The 26738-nt window shown below is 39.4% G+C and overlaps 1 protein-coding gene and 3 long non-coding RNA genes across 4 annotated transcripts in view; 2 read left to right on the top strand and 2 right to left on the bottom strand.

Moving 5' to 3' along the window:
- Nucleotides 1-26738, bottom strand: part of LOC122968041 (oocyte zinc finger protein XlCOF6-like) — an 813118-nt gene that overhangs the window by 415042 nt on the left and 371338 nt on the right. The gene's annotated exons all lie outside the window — the stretch shown is intronic.
- Nucleotides 7530-12053, bottom strand: LOC122968101. The gene is made up of 2 exons (XR_006398755.1): nt 11891-12053; nt 7530-7971 (listed from the first exon to the last, which is right to left on the bottom strand). It is a non-coding gene; the product is annotated as an uncharacterized LOC122968101 (long non-coding RNA).
- On the top strand, nt 12325-14533 carry LOC122968102. The gene is made up of 2 exons (XR_006398756.1): nt 12325-13687; nt 14031-14533. It is a non-coding gene; the product is annotated as an uncharacterized LOC122968102 (long non-coding RNA).
- On the top strand, nt 25092-26371 carry LOC122968098. Its single transcript, XR_006398753.1, has 2 exons — nt 25092-25491; nt 25943-26371. It is a non-coding gene; the product is annotated as an uncharacterized LOC122968098 (long non-coding RNA).

Here is a 26738-nt window from a genome sequence, read left to right as displayed (position 1 = left end):
CATTCTCAGTGGGTGTTGTCCCTTGTCACCATTTCTGTTTGTGATTTTCATGATGGACAAAATCTCAAGATGCAGCCGGGGGGGAGAAGAGTGTCCGGTTTGGGGACCTCAGGATTGCTTCTCTGCTTTTTGCAGATGATGTGGTTCTATTGGCTTCAACACACGGTGACCTCCAGCGGGCACTGGGACGGTTTGCAGCTGATGTGAAGCAGCGGGATGAGAGTCAGCACTTCCAAATCTGAGGCTGTGGTGCTCTGCCGGAAAAAGGTGGACTGCTCCCTCTGAGTTGCTGCCCCAAAGTGGAGGAGTTCAATTATCTAAGGGTCTTGTTCACAAGTGAGGGTAAGATGAAGCGTGAGGTTGACAGGCGGACTGGTGCAACATCAGCAGTAATGCGGGTGTTGTACTAAACCGTTGTGGTGAAGAAAGAGCTGAGCCAGAAGGCAAAGCTCTCAAATTACCAGTCAGTCTACGTCCCAACCTCACCTGTGGTCAGGAGCTTTGGTTGGGACTGAAAGAATGAGATCACAGATACAAGTAGCCGAAATGAGTTTTCCTCTAGAGAGCATCTGGGCTCAGCCTTAGAAATAGGGTGAGGAACTCGGACATCTGGGGTGAGCTCAGAGTACAACCGCCATTCCTTTGCATTGGAAGGAGCCAGCTGAGGTGGTTTGGGCATCTGGTTTGGATGCCTCCCTCTGGAGGTATTCAAGGCACGTTCAACTGGTAGGAGACCTCGGGGCAGACCCAGATCAGAATGTCTGGGTGTCTTTACTCAGTTTGATGCCACCATGACCCGGTCCCGGAGCGTTGGAAAATGAATGGAGGGATGCTTTTTAAAGGAGACATATTCTGCTTTTAGTGATTTTCTGTCATTTATATCCTGTTCTGATGTCGGATGTTAAACATGGTCAAAGTTATAAAACTTGAGATGAACGTATGTAAAAATGCTCCCTGCAAGTCAAAAGTCAGGGCTTTAACCTGCTATGAATGCTTCATTTGCAAAGTCACCTATATTTCCTCCTTGTTATGATATCAGATTGTTCATGCCCATAATCAGCTGTCTGTTCTGTAATATTGGTTGCTAAGGTGGTTGCTAAGGTATTTCAGATCTGATTCAGCTCCAACATGTATGGATGGATTTGAGAAATTGAAAGTTCAAGTAAAGAAGGAGAAAAAGAAGTGAAATCCTGCAACTATAATTTGCTTACGAAGCCTATGGAGCCGGAGGAAGCTTCCTGAAGCTGACCAATCAGAACAGAGTGGGCTCATCGGAGGCGGGCCTTAAAGAGACAGGAGCTAAAACGGCCTGTTTCAGACAGAGGCTGAACTGAGGGGCTGCATAAAGGACCAGTAGAAGATAAATAAGGAGTTTTTCAATGGAAATCATGCAAAGATATTCCAGTAGAGCCTCAGAATATAAATATACACCTGGAAATGTGCTGAATGTTGTTTTTGAACTGTTACATTTCAGTTAGTAAATCTGATACTCAGCCCTGTTTGTTTCCTGTCTAAAAACTTGCTGCTGCTGTTGCTCCACCTGCTTCACTACATGTCTTCTACTGTAAATGCGTTTATCCCTCATTAGCAGCCTCCTGCAGGCTCTGTTCTTTGCGTTTGTATTCATCTCTCCCGTGGTCTCATCTGCTGCTCAATATTCCTCACAGGGAGTGACAGAGACACGAAGTTGTGACACCAAAACCAATTTCATTTGACCATTTTCTCATCAAACCCTATGAAACTTTAGTGCTCGACTTAACAGGAAGCCTGTAGCAAGTTGCAACATGAGCAAAAATAATTAGATCCCTGAATGAGCAGGACTCTGAGTGCAAGTAATTTCATCTCAATGAAATGAAAGGTGATGTAAGAAGTACGGTGCAGAGCAAAACACAAGGTCCCCGCAGAAAAGTACATGTGAAGAAATGAAATATTTTTAATTTCTTTTTCATAAACTTGGGGGTATAGTCTGCCAAGGCCTCTTTTAATCCATTTCTCTGTGATAAATGTTGGTACCTTGGTCTGACAGGAGCTTAAATTGGGTGTAACGGTGTGCTGTGAAGCTCCTCGGGGCCGTTAGGAAAGAGTCTCTGTTGACTGTTATGTTTTCTTACAGTACAGACCGACGTTGACTTGAAATAATTCAGAGAAGGAAATGCCAGCATTGAAGATTGGTGGTATGTGTGCTTCAAATGTTGGCAGGTGTATTATCTTAGAGTGCCATATTTCCTTCCGTTTACTATTCATGATGCTGAGGCTCGTGGATGGATTGCCTCCAAATACACAATTTTTCTCCCCTGAAGACATGGTTTGCAAAATGTCCTGTCATAATAATAATAATAATAATTTTATTTATGTAGCAGTTTTGAAGCAACATGCTTTCTAGATTAAAATGATTTACAGAATAAACAAATCAGAGACACATGTGACCCATGTTTGAAATACAAGGAATAGAAACATTAGAGCACATACTGTATATCAAGCAGCACTGAACACATACATGAAACAGATGAAAGTACAAATGAAAAGAAGCAAGTTCATATATAAACAAATAAGATGCAAAAAAAAGAAATAAGCTTCATGTGAATAAAAGAACAAGGTCATAATCTGTCAAAACTGTCATAAATTTGACTTTAAAACATTGTCACAGTTTAAGGTGTAAAACTACAAACTCTAAAAGTAAAGGTCTTGTCTTTGAGAGCATTCTCATAAGAAAAACACCCAAAACTGTTGTTATTCGCATATGTGACATGTATATTTTACTTTTTTCCATAATAATTACATTTCTTATCTTTTATCCTTTATATTTCTTTATTCTAACACTTGTTTTTCACACTAATGTTTTAGCATAACCTTAGGCAAGGCCCAAAACAACACTATGAGAGCACTGCGAAGGAACCAAACCAGTAGAGTTGCAGCCAGACAGATAAACAAAGAGCTGAAACCATGGATGTATAAAGAGAACTGGATACAGGGCTAAACCGGAAGTAGCCGACTCAGCCAGCGAAAGTCACTAGTGCACATGCTTTATGGGCCACACAGTGCAGAAGATCCGGGTACTTTTTTGGCTTCATGCGCCATTGAGCAACTTTCATAGGAATGAATGGGGCCCCGCCTCCAACGCTGTATCCAGTTCTCTTTATACATCCATGGCTGAAACTCACTATAAAGTTCTATAAAGCTGAGGAGAGTTATAAAAATATTGATTATATTTAGTGGCATCTAGCGGTGAGGTTGCAAATTGCAACCGACTGAGCATGTAGGAGAACCTACGGTGGCTGTGAAACTTGCAAAAGAGAAGGCAAAAGGTCCTCTCTAGAGCCAGTGTTTGGTTTGTCCGTTCTGGGCTACTGTAGAAACATGGCGGTGCAACTTGGTGGGCTCTGTGGAAGAGGACCCGCTCCCTCTGTAGATATAAAGGACTCATTCTAAGGTAACGAAAACACAGCCATTCTTATTTTCAGGTGATTATACACTAATTACAACATACTTATGAATATTATATTCCATTCTGCTAGACGCCACTAAATTCTTCACACTGGTCCTTTAAGGTGATCAGAGAAACTTTCCTCCTTCAGCAGATCAACGTGAAGACAAACTCTGCTCGTACGTCATTCTGCACGGAGAAGCTTAAACATCACAGTGATGGAACAAGAAGAAAAACACATTTTTTGAGCGGAGACTTTTAAAAAGCTGTCAGCAAGTCTGCCTCCTACTGAATACAATCTCATTAACAATTTACTAGACTGATGCAACTTTTTGAAATATCTTTCTCCCCTTTACGCACCGTGTTGTCAAAGGTCAACAATGTGTGGTAGGAGGTTAAAAAGAACCAAACAGAGAAGATGAAACATTTATGAGTCGAAGCCAGAGGTGTTACATAAACTAAATCTTTAACCAGCTCAAATTCTTGACTTGTGCTGGCCTTGTCTCCCATCAGCCTTTACTCCTGTTCCTGTCTGTCTTCGTAATGGAGTGTGAGTTATCTTGCCTTCAGGCTGCGTTACAATCCGGAGATTCAGCCATCAAGCCCGACTCTGTCCTCCACAACCAGGCGGAGGAGACTGTGTGTCTCTCTTCTGGGTCAGAGCACTGCAGAGCTGGAGGGAATAACGTTAAGACACAGTTTGATATATGTGCGACAGTCACGCTGCACTCCTCTGACCCGGCTGTCAGAGGCGGCGAGCTGCAGGAGGGAAACAGGGATATCATCATTTGGTGTGTGTCTCCTTACATAAAAAGCACAAGTACTTTTCACACGTTTATCATGATACAGGAAAAAATAAAGAAGAAACAAAGACTGTAAATATTTTTCAAAGAAGAGTACTTTAAACATGTCCGGAGGGGATCTTAACTACATCTGTTTTCTCGATAAAAGTTATTTTCAGCTACTGTTCACAGACAACTGCAAACAGACAGCTAGACGGAGTGCCACAGAGTCTCAGAGGGGTATATCCTGAGAGGAAGGAGGAAGCTGCGCCTTTGTTCCTGTAATTTTCATGCAAATCATCGTCTGTTGTGCCAGAGACGAGACAGCTGGAGGGAAAAGAGACAGACAGGTATAATGATCCTTACGGGGTTGTAGCTTCACAATAACAGGAAACACTGTTAATTTTGGCACCTTATTCTAATTAAGGTTTTAAAGGATGGGTTGCCAGTTTTTTTAAACGTACAATGTATGCATTTTCTGCTGCTCTCAATCAAAACAATAAGAAAAGACGGAGTTTGATGATGTTGTGAAGTAGAGTTGTTGTCTTCATCATTGCAATCAGTTTCTCCCAGTTAGGATTCCTTCAGTGTTCATCGTTCAGCCGAGCTCTGTTAACCCACAGAGGTCTCCTCCTCTCTAAGACAAACAGACCCGGTGATTAAAACTGGTGAAAACACTAAATAAAGCAGTTTGATGTTAAAAAAAATCAGTGTTTCTCTGCTGCTAATGTTTGCTCAGCTTGTTTCTCTGATAACTTAAGATCCAGACGTCCGATGACTAAAATCCTTCATCCAATTAAAATATATAGTTAAAAACAACAAAGATCTAAAAAGTTTATCATAAAAATGTGGCTTCAAACTGAATGAAAGTCAATTTATGACTGGCAGACAACCACAACACTGATGTATTGTCTTGTATGCGTATACTACTTTGGTAGATGGGTCTGACGCCATTGACAGGTGACCAAATAAAATGGACCATTACCTTGATTAAAATTACAGATTTCTCTGGGTTTGAAACTTGTTGGAAACATTTGGGATGATGTAAGTGCACAACAAAATATATAACACAGGTCTAGTCATTTTTAGACATTTTAATGCAAAATAGTTAAATATTATAGCTCTAAAGTGTGTCTTAAAACAACAGTCAGGAGCCCAAATGAACAGTGAAACATGTTTATCTTGCTGTAATCATTCCTCCTGTTCATACTGACCATTAGAAGATCCCTTCATAATGACCTTACAATGGAAGTGATGGGGGACAAAATCCACAGTCCTCCTTCTGTGCAAAAATGTATTTAAAAGTTTATCTGAAGCTAATATGAAGCTTCAGCGTCCAAATGAGTCAAATCAAGTAGATATCTTTCAACATTACAGTCTTTTTAGTGACAGTCTGTCAAAAACGTAATGTAATGACACAGCTATCATGGTATTATGTTTATGATTGGATGACAAAATGTGGTGATTGTGTTGCACTTGTGCTAAATTGGTTATATTTTGGTTATATGAGTATTTATAGCTTGTTTAATTAGCTAGTACACTACGCTATGTTAGCTAATTTTTCCGAAGAGCTGTGCTGATTAGAGACTACTGACCAATGGGTTTCCATGTTTGTTGACCAGGTAATAAAAGTCCCCACACAAATCAAAGTGAGTGTCGGTCCTCGTCTCACACGCAGACTGAAGAAGAGTTACCATGGTTACATTTGCTGTAGTACCCAGTTGTGCCACTAGGTGGAGTCTCTTGCTGTTTAATGAGATGGAGTAAATTGTAAATCCAACGCACCTCCTGCTGCCCAAGAAAGAAGAAAGCATTGCTCTGCTGACTGTGGCAGTCGTGTTGATGAACACTGCAGAATAAAGTAATTGTTGTGTGGCAGCTGTCTGGTTCAGCTCACTATCTGAGGCTCATGTTAATGCTAAATTAATATCTTCAACAGAAGCAGCTGCTCGGTTAACACAGGCTGAGAGCTGAGTGTCAGACAGCAGGGAGCACTGCTGTAGCTGTGGTGCTAACAATCAGAACAAGCAGGACCAACACGTTCTCACTCCCAACTCGTCAAATATTGACGCTTGGTCAGGACCCCCTGGCGTCACTTTTTAACGCACTGGGTACCTCTTTAGCATCATTTTTCAACACGCAGTATCACAGTAATTATATTTTATGCTGTGACAACGTGGTGGTTAAGGTCTGGTTAGGTTTAGGCACAAAAACCACTTGGTTAGGGTTAGGGTTAGGGTTAGTTTCTGCCAACAACATTACAAGCCATCCATCAACCCCTCCACCTCCAAATAAGAAAGTAAGTCAGCTTATATAGATGTCATGTGAAGTAATTTACGTCACTTCAGAAATGTTGATATGATACGTATTGTTGAAATGTTAATATGTTCTGTATTACAGGTGTTGAAATGTAGATATTCAACGTATCTATGGTTTGCAGAAACATACAATGCCAACGTTTTAATCTGGCGACCAGGCTGAACTTTGTCACCTTATGTAGACGTCATCGGTCTCGTAGCGTCCATTTCAGACATTGTGGGAGTCTATTGGACTACCCAGCGCGTTAAAAAGTGACGGGGTCCTGACCAAGCTTTGATATGTGAGGAGTTGAGAGTGAGAACGGGTTGGCAGGACACGTGAATCCATCTAAATCTAAAGTGTTGGACTGTACAAGTGACACTCCCCTGCTCTAGGCATAAATGCATTTTAGCAGTGGCAGTAAATATAGATGTCCTGCATTGAAAAAGCTGCCAGACAGTATTGTGTCTGTTCCAGCTGAGCAGCTGTTTCCAACACCTGGACTAACATTAGCTACAGTAAAAAAAAAACAGGCCTGTGTATTTAATATAAAACCTGTCAGACTGAAGGCTGTTGTGGGGAGATTTTATATTTATTCATAATGTTACAGGTTATTTACTGTTGAAGGATGCAGCTCTCCTGATTAGTGGAAAAAATGTGTCACATTTGTTTTAATTGTTAAATATGTCCAACACATCTGGTCTTATTTAATTTGTGTCCTTTGATGAAGCTGAAAATTGTGCAGCTGTTTGGATTTGACTGCCAGTTGTTAACAGATGGAAGCTTTGCAATTTAAATGAAGTCATTATTTTGTGTTTTTTAATGTACAACTCTAGTAATTTACTTTATCTGTTCCTTAAAATCCTAATGTACTTTTCATGTGTTTTATTATGGATAACTGTCCAAGTTATCTCATAAATTGTTAACAATTAATCAATTATTATTTGTTAACATGGCTGACTATCAACTAAGGAAATTGCTTAAAATTTGCAGCCCTAGATTAGTAAACACAACAGCATCTCAGATCATTGGTTATTTCATTTAATAAATACAGAAAAGCATCACATTCACCAACAATCAACCAAAATTCGAGACCATTACTTGAAATTATGACTTACTACACAATATTCTGCAACTCTGATTATAGATTCCAATATTGCCTCTACAAATGATTTTTCTGTTTATCATACATACAAGAAAACCATCTCATAATAGTTTTCTTGTAATTATGAGACAGTAAGTCATAATTAAAGATAATAAGATAAAGAAGAAAGTCTCTGTTTTTTTTTCTTTGGTGAATTCAATGTGCTTCCACTCATACACATAGACATATACACACTGTAATTCATCACAATAAAGTATTTACTCCCATCATATTTATCTTATTAAGGCAGAAAGGTCTGCCACAGGTGCTGCTTGTACGCTGCATCCTCTTCAGCAGCGACATCCATCTTCATCGGTTCCCAGCTGCAGATGAAAACCAAAGAGAAGGAATGAAAACAAAGAAAACATTATACATATAATAATTATGGCAGGTTTTTTTATTTTTTTATTTCACACATATAAAGATAAAACACGTGAATGAAATATAAAAAAAACTATGTGTGAGGATGTGGTAGAAATCTGTAACAGCTTATATGAAAACCACATCCAAAAGACATACAAAAAGTAAAATGCAAACATACAAAATCACCGATACAGTTTAAATATAAGTATTCAAAAAACTACACTATAAAATAAGTGTAAAATTATAGTGAAAAATGCAGAGTATTTCCATGTTAACAGTATGAACAATAGTTACTAGGAATGCTTATTGATTATTGTTCCAAATCAAATGTTTTTGACAGCAGACAATAACACAAAGAAATCCATTAAATGTCCATTTGTATTCCACAAGATAACTCCATGATATTTGATAGAAAACTGACCACATGATGTTTTATACAAAGGAAGATGAAGCCTGTCTAGTTCGATAATTATGAAAGTAAATTACTAAGAAAATTATATCTAAAACTGTGAGGTAAATTATATCTCACTTTAAAGACAAATGTACAGATTTGAAGAATTTTCATATAAATCATTAACTGCAATTTAATAAAAGAAGTGCACTTAGTACAACAGCTTTGGAAAAAGTTGTTAATCTAATAAACTTTCTGCAGCAGTTGGAAAAGTACTTGCCAAAACAATATTAGAGTATGTTAAACTGTAATATAATGTTATTTTTCTCAGAATCCCAAGAGATTTAGTGATCTTATTGCAGACAAAAGGTTTGGACTTCCTCTGCTGAAGTCTATGTTTCTGATTTAAATATTTATTACTAGCTTTTACTTTGGAGTCCTGTTCGTGTCCATTTAATGAACTGAATATTCACTCTTCTCGTAGCTCCAGTTTGGTCTCCACCGACTCCTGAGAAAAATATCTGACTCTTCAGTTGCTAAATGTTCCACTTTCTCCACCAGCTGGTCTCTATTTCACAATAGGATCAAAACATAATAATAATAATTATGGACTTCTTCCTTAATTAACCTTTTCATGCATAGTGGTCACTACAGTGGACAGCTATTCAAAAGCCGTTTTCTTATATATGCATGGGGTTTTTAATGGTATAGTTGCACATCAGCCAACACAGTGGACTCTAGTGTGTCATCCCATACGCTGCCATCCATTGGCCAGCCTTTGTAAGGGCTACACAAATTTCTCAAAACCAAGATGGCCGACTCAGCTCAGGAATATTTTGACAATCTTTCTATAGTAATAGACCCTTGCAGGTAAATAAAATTTTGTAACATCAAGTAACAACTAAGGAGAAATACAATTGTTAAAATTTCCAAGTATTGATTTTATGAAGGGAGAAAATGACAATTAATCATCTGTCCACTAAGACAAACTCCTTGAAAAATGCGTGTTTAAAAAAAAGGAAGTTCAAATTTTTTTTTTCGTGCCTAAAGAGGAATAAAAACACTTAGGAAAAAAATCCTGACTGAGGTTATCATAATTCATGCATGAAAGGGTTAAATGGAGTTTTTTTCCAAGGAAATTTCAATTTTCCCTCTAACTAATACCAAATTTAATACTTTTTACCCCAAAAAATCTTTGGAAATGATCAGGAAATTATTAAAATAGCTGTAAAACAAAGCATAACTCATGCATGACAGGGTTTTTGAAATATAGATGCAGGTTGTTATATAGAGTTTTATATTCTTCTATCTTTCTTTGGTGTTACTGTATCATGTTGTTCATACAACACACTAGTTTGTTTCAAGCATTTGGCCACCGTATGGAAGTCTTTACTCTTCCCAATGACGAAGAACAACAGTGGAATAAACGTGACTACAGCTTGGAAATTTGAAAAAAGTTGAAAACTGCAGTGTGCTTGACACTTAAGGGCATCGTAACGCTAACATCAGCCAGACATAAAGTTTATAGCAAAATGTATTGCCTGCAATAGTGGAGATTGCAAGTGTCTGTCTATGTTTAATAACTCCATATATTGGGGATTATTGCAAACTATTACTGTTATGTGAGGGGTATTGATTTTTTTGGGGGAGGGGAGTCAGATGGGGTTGGGGAGAATTAAACCTCAGAGCTTTGTGGAAAACATTAGTGTCAAAGTATCTTCAGAGAGAGACAGGTGAGATGAGTGCAAGCAATAAATTGAAGATAACAGCTGGAGTCCTGGGCTTTAGCTTGGCCGCCGAATGATTTGGATGACTGTACACGGTGTCTCCTGGTTCACTGCTCCCTGGATGTCTACTATTCAGTCTTTCATTTGAAATAGTATGCGTCAAAGGATTCAACTTAATTTATCTCCCTTTTGAGAGGAGTGGACTGAAAGTCGCTCACTTTACTTTGTGTTATTGGGCTGCACAGATAAGGAAGGCGAGGTACTGTTTTCTGTTCAGTCCTTGTACTCACTCAACCTACAATACCTCAGTTACAGTGAGCAGTATAGAAGTTACCCTAAATTAAGTTGTTGTAAATATAATAAGTGTCTGGAACATGTTTAAAGCTTCAGTATCAGGAGTGGAAAGTAACTAAGTACATTTACTCAAGTACTGTATCTAAGTACAACTTTAAGGTACTTGTACTTTACTTGAGTATTTCCATGTGATGCTACTTTATACTTCCACTCCACTACATTTCAGATTTCAGCAGCTTTAGTTACTTTTCAGATGAAGATTTGACACAATGGATAATATAACAAGCTTTTAAAATACAACACATTGTTAAAGATGAAACCAGTGGTTTCCAACCTTTTTGTCTTTTGACGTCTTACAAAAAGCAGTGTGTAGTCGGGGTCACATTTCACATGTCTATGAGTTGTTAACAGCTCCACCAAATAGTGATTTTTCCCTCTAAACTTCTCACATGCTTTCAATAAATGTTCAAATGATCCAATATTTCAGCCAAAATCAAAGATTAGAGAAAAAGTCCAAAAACTGAAAACAGATTTGTGTATCAGAACTTTGTTTTTTCTTCTTTCCTCTCCCATTAATCATCTCACCACCCCTCAGATTTATCTGCTGACCCTTTGGAGGGGCCCGACCCCTAGGTTGGGAACCACTGGACTAAACTAGCTAACTGTATATAAAGTAGTGTAAACTAGCTCCACCTCCAGCAGCTACAACAGTAACATGCTGCTCTAACACTGATGCTTCACTATTAATAATCTAATGATGTCATATATAATAATATATCAGTCAGAGGGACCAAACCACTACTTTTACTGCAATACTTTAACTACATCAAGCTCATAATACTTATGTACTTTTACTGCAATACTTTGACTACATCAAGCTCATAATACTTATGTACTTTTACTGCAATACTTTAACTACATCAAGCTCATAATACTTATGTACTTTTACTTTAGTATTGTTTTTTAATTCCAGGAAGAAGAAACTCTGGATTTAAATTTTTGGCAGAGAAACCTCTCTCCAAAATCTCACCTGTTCATTGAGGAATATTTACTCTACTCTTCTAATGATTTTCAGTCAAGACTAAAACTCCATTAACATTACTGGAGGAGATGAGGAATGAAATATTCTATGTGCTCCTCAGTTACTGAACTCATGCTGTGGATGGGAATTCAACAATGGGGAACTGACAGCATAAGGTCTGTAATAGACATGGACATTGAGCAGGACAAAGCCTCCCCAGAGGGATGATGAGAGGTTGAAGGTGAGTCAAAGATGCTGCGTGAAGCCAATAAAAATTGTCCTCCTTCTCATTGTTATATCAAATGTGAACACACATGAAACACATATTGATATCGTTCAGTGTGACCTACATTTCCTGAGGATATCATTATCTCAGATATGCATCACCAATAAATCTCCATGAATCCACTTAGAAACCAGAGAATAAAAGAAGCTGCAGAATTTACCTTATAAAGAAAGAGAAGAGCGGTACCCACTGGACCTGTTGCTGATATCAGAACAGCTCATTTGATGAGCTTGATGATGGGGTCTTGCCATGGATGTATTATAAGAGCTGGATACGGGACTAAAAATGGCGCCCATTCAGTCCTCTAGGAATTGCTCGCCTGGAGCATACACCAAAAAAAGTTTCTAGCGTCCGGGTTTGCTTCCGCGTTGTTCGGCCCACTGAATATGCGCAGTAGTGTTTCCCCCATTGGCCCCGCCCACAAGCTCCCGCTCGGCCCATAGACTTTACATTCAATCAAATCACAGATTTTTAAATTGCTTTTCTCGACTCGAGGAAAGTTTTATAAACATGAAACCTCCATGGATCAAAAGTTCATAATAGAAAGAGTCATAATTGACGTTGTTTGCAGTTCAAGGTGTCCAGTCAACAGTTTTACAGGCGTCTCTTTTACAATGGTGGTCTATGGGGAAAATCCTTTTTGGGCCACAGGGCGATTTTTCGCTACAATACCGCGAGTGGACACTGGGAAAAATTGGCTGCAAGGCCGAGCGGCGGCGCCCTATCCGGCTCTTATTATACATTCATGGGTCTTGCTCTCCTGATGGTTTAATTTTTTTCTGTCGTCATACTGGCTCTGAAATAGGCCCATATGTTGGCGTTTCCATTAGCAAAAATATTTTTGTTGTAGAAGAACAAGCAATGCTTCCCACTGAAAAAACTCAAGACATCCACTTTAAAATACAAGCATGTTGCTCCAGACGGGATTTTCTGGGGACCATGAATGTCTGTATAAAATTTAATGGCATCTGAAACTTGTGGATTCTTTCATTCTGGTGGTGGACCAACTGTCAGAACAACACTGCTAGCTTGGCTAAAGATCTATAGTTGCCCTGGAAAACACTTATTTAAGTGCTTACAAATAAGGAACTACAGTGTGTGTTAGTAGCACAACAGTAACCTCCTCAGTTCATTCTTCAGCTATTGTTTTTTTCCTCTTTAAATTAAAATTGTTCAGGGCGAAGTGGTGAAGTGGCACCATCAAAGCTTCCTGGTCATGGAGAATCTGACATACGCTACTAAAGAGAACCTACAGAACAAATACTGCTGATCCAACCAAGAGAAAGAAACAGTTTTTGTGAATGAACTAGTTAATAACTGCATAGACATATTTATTAATCATTATTTCTAATTCTTAGTTGTTATTTTTCTGTATGTATCCAATAGCTTTTTGTGTTGAAAACCAATAAATGTATTTTACTACAAACAACATAAATCTACGGATCCTGGGAGGGGCCATGGAGAAAAGAAATATTGATTTGTGCTCTTGATTTAGTAATTCATGCCTTGGATTCAGCTTGGAGCAGTAACTGATGCTACAGGGGAAATGTCTTCTTTATTGCTTTCTTAAAACTTCCATCTGACTCGTAAAAATAGTTCAATCGAGAGCACAAATGATTGAATCAGGAGCACAAATTATTAATTTGGGAGCGCAATTCATTAAATCTAGATCACAAAGTATTCGTTTGAGAACACAAATTAGTTTTTTTTCCCTCCATGGACCTTTACAGGCTCTGTATATATCAATGGTTAATGGTTGTAAAATAGGATGTATGTTGAAAGAACTGATTCGCAGTCATTACTACCACTTATCCAAAAACTCCAGGGACCGAAGGGGGAGCTGAGAGAGCGTATTTCGTGTCACTTCTCTGAAAGCTCGTTTTGTCATATTTACACTTTACCTCATGGTGCTGAAGTGGTTCCATAATGCAGCTGGAAGCCTTTAAACCTGCTTTGTGTAAGTAAGACACATAAGTCAATGAGGAGGTTAAAGCACAACACTCACCGAGCTTCAGATATACAGTCTTGCTGTACAATAACCCTGCAACAGTATACATACAGTAGATGCACCTGATAAATTACACATTTACACACACACAGACACACACACACACAGACAGACATGCACTTGCAGACAGTACCCGGAGAGCTGGAATGCACCATTGTGAGCCTTAATCTTTCATTCAGTTTGAGTTGAAAGAATTGCCTCTGGCTATAAAGGAATTTCAGCTAATACTGAAGGAGTGCTTTTATCTCTTTCTCCTTTTTTTTTTCTTTTGCTCCCTACGTCTTGCTTCAAGGATTTTCTGAAAGTTTTCAACTCCGCCTGGACCCAGACCTTCAGAAAGTTCCTCCTGACAGCTCTGCAGCCGTTCCACCGAGCTGACTGTAATATTATAAGTTGCACAGACTTACAGTAACTCCTCCAGAAAGTCCCTTCACAGTGTGAGATGGTCTTACTGCAACTTAAATTAATATTACATCTTAAAGAGTAAATGGCCACAGGGCTAATGAGAAGAAAGTCTGCTACAACTATCAGGGCTGATCAGCATTAACGCTCTGCTGTACTGCTCAGATCTCTCTAATCCAGCACTCTTCAGTTTAAAGCTGAGGAGGTGACGCTGAAGAATCTGCTGGAGAACAGATTAAAGCTGTGCAGACAGAGGTAATGATAGTGTCAGTGATGATTGTAGAGAACTGTACAAAAACTCAGTGTTTCACTTTGAATTTCTGAAGTTGTCTGCTGGGCTTTTTTTAGAGATGTAGTGTGAGTTAATATGCCATTAAAGTGAAATTAAACTGCCTTTTGTCCACTACAGCTACATTTCTTCTCTGTAAATCACTTGAGAAAACATCAGAAACCAAAAGGGTGAAAATTATATGTAAGTTCTTTGATTTCATGATGGCGCCACCTATTTTTGCATCATTTAGATTAAATGAGACGTATTATGCTTTTCCTTATTTTCAGACATATATATCATGTCACCATATTGAATGTTCATGTTAAAACTGGCCGACGTGTCAAATAACGAGGTAAACGTATGTAGCAGTGATCCTCAGACTGCTCTGAACGCTAAGTTTCCAACGGTTTTTTCTACTTTCATCCCGAGCTGACGTCCGTTCGTGACGGATTTCTTTATATGGACATCTGCTACGTGCACAGCGCGTGAGTTCGCTGCTCCGCTCCAAGAGTAGTTACGCCAAGCTACGACTCCATTACACAGCGCAGCAAAGCAAAATAAGTAGTTTACCTGTTGGAGGTGTGCTGGTTGTCTGCAGCTCTTCATCAAAACATCATCATCACTGTGCCTGTTTCTGCTTGTACTCTTCCTCCCTGCGTTATTCCAAACTGATCCGCTGAACAAATAGCACCAAATAGCTCCATATGTTGTAGTTTCGACCGGTTTTTAGCGCCGCTAACTAAGCTCTGCTAAATCAGTGAGGAACACATTTTTCCTTCCTATAAATTCTTCACAATAAAAGTCTCCCATTAGTCATTCATTTAAAAGCTTTTAATTTGAAGCAGTAAAGCAGGAAATGTTTGGTTTGCATTGACGGTAAAGTTACACAACTCTGATACGTAAAGTTGACCAATCAGAACAGAGCGGGCTCAGGGGGGCCTTAAAGAGACAGGAGCTAAAATGGTGTGTAAGAGAAACTGGTATATTGAGGGGCTGCATAAGGGGCCAGTATAAGATAAATAAGGAGTTTTTTAAACTTTGAATCATGCCGAGCTAATGAAGTGGAGTCCAAAAATAAAAATTTAGAGCTGAAATGAGCATAATTTGTCCTCTTTAAATATCATTCCATCATCAACTTATGTAGCTGGAGTCATTACTTCCATGCAGTATATCAAATCTTTACACAAAGCGATAACGTGTCGTTCTATCATCGGCAGAGCAGACGGTCACACTGAGCCTGATTGCATCCTGCTACACTGCTGAATGTAAGATGCTACAACCTACAGCCACCACAAGGGGAGCTACATCCTGGCTTCTTATCTAACTTACAGACATGAACACACATCTTGTGCTGCACCTTAGCTTGATGAACGAGCCGGGAAAATTGCACCGCTAACATCAGTTAGCAGGCTAGATAGCTAATTAGCTCAGCTGCAGCACATTAAACAGTGTGTAAACTGTTCAGACCCGTTAGATGCTAGTTTGGTCGTTGCTCTTCAAAATCCCTGTTAGCGACACGCTGTCTGTCCATGTGCTTGTAGCTACAGCAGTTTGTTCATACGGTGTAACACCGGTAGCCTGCCAGCTGCTGTCAATCAAACACAGACACCGACACTTATATTTCCCCAAAGACCTTTTGTCTTCAATATATTTTTTAAAAATAACATGACATTATTTTTTAGGGCTCATTAAATGTGATTTCAGTTGGACTTTAAGTGTGTGTTGCCAGTATGTGTGCCAAGAAATTTAAATGAGTCCATGACGGTTATATGTGGGAGATTTGGGTGCATAAACTTAGAATTGATTTCAGGCACAGTGCTGTGCCTGAAATCAATTCTAAGTTTCTGGGTTTTGGATGTGTTGAGCAAGAGGTTGTTGTTATGTCACCAGGTGACTGTTTGGGCCTCCTGCTTCCAATAGCTGTCAGTGCTTTGGGACATGAGCCCTATTATTTATTTAATTTATCCTTTATTTAGACAGGAAGGTCCATTGAAAAACAAAATCCCTTCTCTCAGGGAGTCCTTGTCAAGACGGCAGCATAAGCAGTTTCACCTAAAAAAAACAATTTCACATAATAGAACACATAAAACATAAAATATATAAAAACCACACAAGGGAAAGAGTAAAAGAAGAGAAGCATCCATCAATATTCATAACGCAGTCCACCACAAGTCAAGGATTATGTAAAACAGCAACATGTTTCCTTCAGGGCAGTTTATAAAAGACCTTTAAAGGTATTCAAAGAAGGGAATGCTTCTAAGGAAGTTGATATTATGTGTGTATCATTAGTGTACTCACAGTAAAGACTTTTACTGAACTGTGCTGTGACGTGAAAGTGTTTGTGTATAAAGAGAAGAACCAGTGGCAAGTTTAAAGAGAACATTATACACACTTTCACGTCTATATTTATATTCTGGGGCTCTACTGGAATATATTTGCATGCTTTACAGTTTAAAACTCATTCATCATCTTCAGTTTCTCACATACATTTGTACATGTTGACAATGTGAACAACACATGGAAAAACAGCCATTGGTCGGTATCTGCAACAATCTGACATCAGCAAGGTAGCAAAAAACCGTCACAAACAAAGCATTCAGGGCAGGTTGAAGCTCTGACTTTTGATTTATTCATACATTAACCTCAAGTTTTGGAACTTTGACCATGTTTAGCATGCAATATCATAAAGTATATAAATAATAAAAAACCACAAAAAGCATAATAAGTCCCCTTTAAAGTTTTTTTCACCTTAACATGACCTCCTTTCCCACAGGAAGCTCCTGACCCAGTAGCGTTTGCACGGTCTGATGTTCATGTCCATTAATATATTGAAGAGCTGTGAAGCCTGAATTTTATAATGTTAAACACAGTGAAAGGCTCTTAATAAATGAACAATTAACAAGTCTAATTAAACGAAGCAAAAAGCAAATCAGTTAGTTCCATGTGACATCAGGACTGCCTGCTTCGCTGAGCAGCAGTCAGTCTTGAGAACACAAAGGATCGAACTCCTCCAGTCAGGACAGATAGATAAAGCAATCTATCTTTTTCTGGGACAAAAGCTTGGTCTCTGACTCAGAGGTGCTGATCCTCATCTCATCTGCGTCACACTCGACTGCAAACTACTCTGAAGGTCACAGCGTGGAGGAAGGACAAAATCACCCACCAGGAGCAGGGATACTGCTGTACCTTTCCTGTCACATTCAGTAATTACAGATGACAACTGCAAGAAGAAAGGAAAGAAGAGCTTTCTAGCAAAGCATTAAGCTAGTGACCGACCAAAAGCAGCACCTGTATTTATGAAGCACTTCAGGGGGAATCAGTCCAAACGCATTTTTTAAGTTTTTCCAGGAACATGTCTGACCGCTTTAAAGCACTCAGTGTCACTTCTCGCTGGCTCTAGATTGGACAATTCACGTCTCTGACCGCTTGGAAGCGCTCCGTTTCGCTTCTCGCTGGCTCTACATTGGACGGTTCACGTGTCTGACCTTTTTGAAGCGCGCCGTGTCACTTCTCGCTGGCTCTAGATTGACCGGTTCATGTCTCTGACAGCTTTAAAGTGCTCCGTGACGCTTCTCGCTGGCTCTAGATTGGACGGTTCACGTCTCTGACCGCTTTGAAGCGCGCCGTTTCGCTTCTCGCTGGCTCTAGACTGGACGGTTCACTTTTCAGAGTGCTTTAAAGCGCACGTTTTCCCTCCTTGTTGGCTCTAGATTGGACAGTTCATGTATCTGACCACTGTGTTAGTAAAATGAGACACAAAGACACAGAGACAGGAACGTTACCTAACAACCAGTGAGCCAAAAACTAATTCTGTATGTGTCAGTTTGACATGTCTGCACGTTCACACACTTGGATATTTTCTCATCATAGATGCAAAAAATCCAAACTTAGCTCTCCCTTATAAGCAAGTCTGTCTGCAATTACTGCTAATGTACTCTGTCTCCATGACAACTGTGTTTTCCTGACAGGTCCTGTGATCATCAGGGCTGCCTCAGTGCACCAGCTAACAAGGCTGCGGTTGAGATATACAATAGAAAAGTGTGGGTTCACTGCCGGTAACGTCTTGTCTCGTTCCCTCTCCGTCTCCTCTGTTCTACCCTCTTCTCTCTTTCTCTCATCTTCTCTGAAAGACCAGGGAGCTCACACACAGTTAACAAGAGATAATGTGACGAACAGATACATTTGTTTGGTTCAGTGAGTATGAATAATTGGTTGTAAATTTGGATGAAGAGCTACTGTAATTGCTAGGATCGGTTACATCTATCAGAATGTACCGCAAATCCCAAACAGCGGCTGTGAGCAGCAGCGTTAGATTTTGAATCCATAATGACTGATGTTGTGAGAATAAAAACTTAATTACACGGTTGAAAAGCTACAAATTTACAACCACAAAAAACACATTTCTCTGTGAGGTTTGGTTGGTGATACTGAACCCAATTCAAAATGAGCTCACAATGAGACTAAAATTGCATGAGATGTTCATTATACACTCCTCACTCGAGCCCCATTCGGACGAGATTTATTTCTCTCGAGGAGGTTGGGGTTAAGTAGCAGAGAAGCTGCTCTACGCTGCTGGAGAGACAATTATTTTCCTCTCTTACAATAAACACTGAAACAGCGATGTTAGTCAGAAAATTACACTTTGATTTCAATCTTCTCATTAGGCGTTTTCAAATCTGGCTGGCAAAAAATGAACAAATGATTCTGAACTGCTGATTCTGATTCTTTTATACGTATTGGGATTGTACTGGTACTGTACTGGTACCGTACTGGAACATACGGCCTACAGAAAGTAGACATATACTCACACTCTAAATTCTAAAACTAGAGTCTAGACTGGCTTTCTCCTGCCTACTCAGCTGTATATTTTGATGAGCTAACAGCAATAAAAACGCAGGCATTATAACTTTAAACTGTATTAAAAGCGTATTTGAGTACTGTTTGGCCATATTTAGCTGCTTTAATTAGTGCAAGTGGTGACTGACTGACACATGTTTGTCCTTCTGGGCTTACCCCTAAATTCCTTTTTACAGAGGCCGCATTAAACAGCATAGAGCAGATCAAGCTGGGCAGGAAGTCAGACACAGAAACAGCATTTAGCATCCGGTCAACTTTCAAAATAAAACACCCCGTGCAGACTCCTGGTCTTATATCAACAATAAACGCAATTAAAACAGATGAATAAAGAAACCATTTAACTACGTAGCCTACTGAACCATAGTAGAAGCACAAAAATCAAGGAAAATGACCAAATCAGCAGTTTAGTTGCCCTGCTACTGCAGTAATTACGGTAGCCTTGAGGGACTTTATCAGCTTTGACTAGGCTGCTGTAATTACTGTAGTAGGAGTGCAACTGACTTTAAACGACGGATGGCTTCCCCGCAGTGAAGACGCTCTGCTTCTGACACGCGCCCGGTGGAATAGTGCGCTGTGCAGAGCACGGAGCAAGGCTGAAACTGTCTCTCTGAGCCTCATTTTGTTTTCTCAGTGTGTGTGTGTGTGTGTGTGTGTGGTTGTGTGTGTGTGTGTTCAGAGACAGACAGCGCTGTCTCCCACCAGTTATCGACTAAATTACTTCAGTTACAGAGAAAAGTTTCATTTCAGCGCATCTTAAAAAGTCAAGTGTGTCATTTTCATATCCAAGGACGCAGGAGACGATGAAGATGTCGTGAAAGAAAGACTGGTGAGTAATTTGTGCTTTCTAATCACTGCCTGCGGCAGCTGTGTCATATTCATCAAACTGAGAACACCAAGACAGCGCTTCAGAGCGTCTCTCTAATGCATCATGAGCACATGGGAACTTCTGACAGACTTCAGGATTGATTCTTTCTATTACTGATTTGGGTCACTTGAAGTCTTGTCCTCACAGACTCCAGAAGGTTTTTTTCAATATAATGTTGTTTTTACCAAGATGACAATAAAGAAAGTCAAATATAAATAGAAAAAATACAAGAGATCATCTAAACCAGGCATCCACAGTCTTTTTTGCGCAATGGACCATTTTGATGTTTCCAATTTTGTTGTATTTCATTATGGTTACTCATTAAATTAATTACAGGTGTTTCCCATCAGATAGGCAGTGCTGGAAAGTAACTAAGTACATTTACTCAAGTACTTAAGTACAATTTTGAGGTACTTTTGAGGTATACTTCCACCCTTCATCTACATTAATTCAACATGAACGCTACGAACGTATCATTGATTACATTTCTGACCTTTAATAATGAAGATGACATCATGGTTTACAGGTCCATGTGATGAACTGATGATACGGACGTGATGATAAACAGATGTTCTGCTGTCAGAGAAACTGTCCGGTGCAACACGATCGGTGCTCTTCTTCTGTTATATTTATTTCATCGTCAGGTATAAAAACTGGTGTTTCAGGCAGCTTATTGATGTGAAAACGACTGGTTCAGGGTTTATCTTCAGCTTGTGCACTTGCCGCAATGACTGAGATTTATAAAACAGAACTCACAACTTTACAAATCTGATGAAAATAACACATCTGACACATTTCTGTCTTTGTGCATGTTGGTCATGAATCTATGCAGTTTTTTCCGGCTCCTGCACTCTCGTCGCCGGAAAGGTGCAAAACAACAAATACGGGATACGCCGAGGCAACGCTACACTCCTGGCACCAATCATAACAGGTTTATCTGGAGGTAAAACCACAAGTGTTTTCTCCAACTTCATTGCAGGAAGACTGTGTGCACACAACTATAAGAAGTACAGTAATCCAGTTGAAACAGGAAGTCGATCAGCAAACTGTTGACAATTTAAGTAATAATTTTATCGTTTTGTCTTCCAAATATAATCGTCTAACCTGTTGGTTTGTGTCCAGACTGGTTCAGATCTCAGCCATTAACTCGGTGAGATAATTTCACGATTACTGATAGAAACGATGGACAAAACAATGGAAATAAGACCTAAGTTGTCATAAACCGGAATTGTTCCTGATGGCAGTTACATAACGTGTACAGAGCGTTCAGTCTGGGTCAATAGAGCATAAAACCGCTGCAATTATCACCCAAGTACTCCCATCATCCTCCACACTCAGCCTCATTATTATCTCTCTGTCTGCGTGTGACTGGAGACGCTTTTAACTTCAACCGCTCTGACATTTTCAGAGATGGACCTTTTCAAATCTTTGACATTATCCAAAAAAAAAGGCCTTTTTTTGGACCAATTCTGAAGTCACATCCCTCCTCCAAGTATTTCAACTTGTCGCCAGGCTGCGGAGCACTCAGCGGAAACCCAGTGACACAGCACGAGCTTCAGGAAAGAGCAAACGTTTGTTATTGTGACTGAAAGCGATGTGAAAGTGACAGTGAGTCATTCATCAGTGTGAGAGCGCGCCACGCTGATCTGTGTGTGTGTGTGTGTGTGTGTGTGTGAGAGTAAAATACCGCTCTTCACCGGGAACGCCAGACGCCGCCTTTGATTTCGCCGTAACGTTTTTCTTTATAATGGAGATGACATTCTGTTTGTCTCAGTGTGCATGAAGCTGCAGGAGTGATGATGTGTGTTTGAGACAAAAGAGAAAATGTATTTCAAAATAGTGTTAAATGACTTCTCACCATGATCGTGTTGGATTTTATTAACAGTATGTTGCAGCTTTGTTGGACTTTGCATCAAGAACTAATGAACAGTTTAAACTCTGTAAACAAAAATATGTTGTTCAAAGTTTAAGACAGTTATTGATTGACAGAAATTGATTGATTTCTGTCTCTGTTCATGCATGGTGTCCACTACAGCGGACAGATATTTGGAAGCCATTTTGAACCATTTAAGTTGTATTACCATGTCCTAAATACCAGGTGGAAAACCCCCAAAGTGTCGTCTACAATTCCATCTGAATAACATTTTTGACTCTTTCTGTGATTTTGAGATATTGAATCATAAATTCAAAATGGCGGAGGGAATATCTGTTAAATACTTTTATTCTCAGAGAAAAAAACAGGTAAAAATATATATTTTTCAACTAAATAAGATATAATAATAATAATAACTTATATAGCACCTTTTAAAAACAGAGTTTACAAAGTGCTTTGACAGACAGAGCAAAAAGCAAAGACATGAAACAGAAAACAATAACAGATCTGACCTTAAAAAGATGGCGGCCAAAGGCAAAGAAAGACAATAAAGAGATGATAAAAAAGTTTAAAAGACAGATGATCTAAAGACAACATCACATAAAAGCAAGTCTTTATTTATTTATGATTTAAAAGAAGTCACTGATTCTGCAGAGCCTCATCTCCTCAGGCAGGTCGTTCCAAAGTCGAGCGGCCCTGATGGAAAAAGCACCTTTAGATTTAAGCCTCGACGTTGGAACAGACAGAAGGGCCCCAGCTGAGGATCTGTGGGCCGGCTCGTACGGGGGGTCAACATATCTGTTATGTAGCTCGGAGCTTCAGACACATACGTGCTTTAAAAGTGATCAGTAAAATCTTAAAATCAATTCTAAAACGAACAGGGAGCCGACGGAGAGAAACCAGAATCGGGGTGACGTGATGTCGTCTGTTAAAACCAGTAACCAGTCTGGACTGGTTGGAGGCGGAACAGGGATTTTTGTGTTATAGCGGAGAGGAGGGAGTTGCAGTAATCCAGTCTGGAGAAAATGAAAGCGTAGATGATTTTTTTCAAGGTCGGACTGGTGGAGCATCGGATTAATTCTGCAGACGGTTCTGATTTGGAGGAAGCAGGACTGGACAACTTTGTTAATGTGTGGTTTGAAACTTAGACCTGAATCGAAGAACAGAACTCTTCATGTAGGTGGATAGGGGACCGAGATGTTAGAAATACTTTTATCAAGTTTTTAATACTGAAAATACATCTGTCCACTCCAGTGGACGTCATGCAGCGAAGGGTATATTCTGCCTATCAGGCCTCTCTATTGTTGTTATTTAATGTTCCTATGTGTATTTATACCATTTGCTCTTAGTAGTAAAATAATATATATGTAAAAACATATGTTTTTTTTCCTATATTGATTTCCATGAATCACTTTTTACAGTGGACACATTTCAAAATACAATATATTTTAAAAAAAAGTTATTGGCATGATTTTTCACTTGTTTAATAGTAAAAATAAACAATAAATTAAAATTATTACTCTTTGATTTCATAATTCATGCATGAAAGGGCCTTTTCCACATCACCACGAACAAATCAAAGCAGAGCTGAAGCTGATCTGTGAGGAAGAACGTGACGTGTGCGATCTTCTATAGAAGGTCACGTCCAGACAGGAAACTGGTTCTCTGGTTATTCTGCGTCTGTTCGACCGTACGAAGCTTCTTCCTCGTGACTAAACAAAACCAAACTGCTGATGAAGGCAGAAGCTGCTCTGTGGTCACGATTTCTTCATCAAAACGATGATAATCACAGTAATGACGCTGAAGGAAACAGTTGGCGGGATTGATACGTTCAGAACGTTTACATGTCAGCTCAGAGCGCCGCCATCTCAGAGGATGAGGAAGACTCCTCTCTCCTCTTGGAAGCTTTAAAATCTGCTAATTTTGCTTCCTCCCCGTCCTCGCTCCTTCATCCACCAGCCCATCACACACAAACCGATGGTTTAAATGTGTCTTTGATTAAGTCCGGATCTTAGATCCTCCATCCAGGGCTTTCTAAGTGAACCTCGAACACGTTTTAAGACCCGGGGGGGGATCACGCCTTCCAGTCAGCAGCCTCTAAGCTTTGGAACAGTCTTCCAACAAGCTTAAGGTCTTTAGATGATGTGGACTCCTTTAAAAAGCAGCTAAAACCCCATTTGTTCAGACAGGCATTTGGGTTGTATGTGATATTTTATCTTAATTTGTCCATTTTATCTGCTTCCCTTGTTTATTTTATCTGATGTCTTTGTTTTTTATTTATTCTGATTTTATTTTATTTTATTTTATTACACTTTATTTTATTTTATTTTATTTTTATTTCACTTTATTTTATTTTATTTTATTTTATTTTATTTCTTTGACTGTGAAGCTCTTTGTAACTGGTGCTTGTTAAAGGTGCTATATAAATCAACTTTGCTTGCTTGGATGAGACGAGGATCTAATGCAGGAGTCTTTTACTGCACAGCAGCAACCCATCGATCAGAATCTTTTTATTGATCGTCCAGCTGATCTGAAGGAACAGTTATATATTATATTACATATGTGTCAAACTCAAGGTCTGTGGTCAAAGAGAACGATCTACGTCGGCATTTTGACACCAAACACGGAGCGGAGTTATTAATAATAATAACTTGTGTTTGATGTTATTTTTCTTTATTCTCTTGGATGGTTTGATCGTTGATTGATGGAGTCATGTGGGTTTCATAACCTGACAAATTCAAAAGATTTATGTTATAATCACAAAGCAACAAGCAAACATATTTTTTTTACATCTATGCAAGTATATATATATAATATTTGTAACATGAATAAGTAATACATTCAGAGTTATTTAACATTAAGGAGTAGTTACATTTAAAAGTTACATCTGTCCCTTTGAGGGCAACGATTACGCTGATGTGGCCCTCGGTGAGTTTGACACACCTGCTGTAGACGATTCAAACTACCCATGTAAACAGGACAGCTGTCTAGTTATTCATAAAATATTACATATGTGTAGAATCTGAATCATGAATGAGTCATGGAAACACTTTTTTTTAATGTTTTTTTTCTTCATAATCTAAAAGATTTTACTTTTCTTCTTCTTCTCTTGTCTTCTGAAAAAAGAAAAAGACGCCAGACTTTCTATATCTGAGCTCCTTAGATCTTTATTTATAGCAGCTGTTATTGCTCCCTCGGGTCTGTTCTGTTCTTTCGGTAATAAACTGATTTTAATTGTCTATTAATCGCCACATTCTGTGAGGCCTGACGCTGCATTAGATCCATAATCAGAAGTGAAGCAGCAGCAGTCATCAGGCGTTTTTTTTTTTTCCCTTTTAAACTGTTACTTAATTAGTTCTACACATGTGATAGTTGACTCGTGTGTGATCTAACGGTAACAGTGTTTGACAGTTAAGACGCTGCGTGTCACGAGTAATCGTCGTCTCCTCGACGCGACACTGCAGCAAGCGAGGAAGTCCTGTTTGGTGAGTTAAACGCCCTCACGTCCCCAGGTTGTCTCTCTCTCTCTCTCTCTCTCTTTCACATCCCTGCTGAGAGGAGCTAAGAGGTGAAGAAGAAGAAGTGAGGAGAGCCATGTTAGCTGAATGAAAAGCATCTCTCATCTCCCTCCCTGATTTACTGCTATAATGTCAGATATGTTCAAACAAGCAGAATTAGCAGGAAGGCCACTGTGTAGGTCAGTGTCATAATTCGTTAGACTGTGTAGATGTGTGTGTTCAGCTCCAACATGAACCCGACTTGCTGAGTCAGGAGGCTGAGGCAGAGTATCTGCCGGGCTGTGTGAGGTCACGCCGGGTGATGATCACATGAGTTATCAAGACACATCATCAGAGGCGTCGGAGCCTTTTTCACGAAGGGCACGACAAACATCGACTGTATCAGCATCTTTCTGAGTAATTGCTCTCCTTATTTTAGCACTTTCTGCGTCTTTTGATGTCCTGCTGTCGTCATGGCAACCGAGACAACCGGAGAGAGAGAGAGAGAGAGAGGGACAGCAGGAGCATCACTACACTGAGATGAAGAAGAAGAAGAAGAGACTGACCTACAGTTTTATAGTTATAAAGGATAACACAGGATACACGTTTTAGTCACTTTATAGCTGTCAGTATCCGTCTCATCCCCTCCAGCACTTCTTCCAGCTGCTCTCATCAGACTGTCGCTGTAGGGTACCACTCGAGAAGAGGAACACCTTTAAAATGTCCTTCAGTCATCTAAACTCGTCTTCTAACTCAGTTTCACTGTGATGTTTTACTGTCTCTGCTTTGTTATTGTTACGTTCGTCCTCCGTTGTCGTGTCAAAGAGGAGTTTCTGTTTGACAGACGATAAAGTTTCTTGAATCTTGATGCATTCAGATTGTTCAGTTCACATAGATTTCAGGCACAGCAGCATGAAGTATGTGTACTTTGAGTGTCTGATAGGAGAGTTTGACGGGTCCATTTGGGGAAAAAAATTTTTTTTTTGACTGTGTAGGAGGTAGGGGGTGTGCCCAAATACAAATATGTTATTCATCAAAGCACAAATAGCGGGTTTTATTCGAATATTTGTTGCATACAAATATTTTAAAAATGATTTGTTGGGGGTGTTCCCCAGAGATACAGCTGAGCTACTGTTTTATTCAAATACAAATACAAATAATTTTGCTGCCTCAACAAATACAAATACTGGGATCTCTGCACGTCCCTAGTAGGAGGTTATGTGCATCAATTAATA

This window comes from Thunnus albacares, chromosome 18, assembly GCF_914725855.1.
Source record: "Thunnus albacares chromosome 18, fThuAlb1.1, whole genome shotgun sequence".
NCBI classification, from domain to species: Eukaryota; Metazoa; Chordata; class Actinopteri; order Scombriformes; family Scombridae; genus Thunnus; species Thunnus albacares.
Note: the sequence above shows the minus strand (reverse complement) of the source record. Positions and strands in the feature narration are given on the sequence as shown.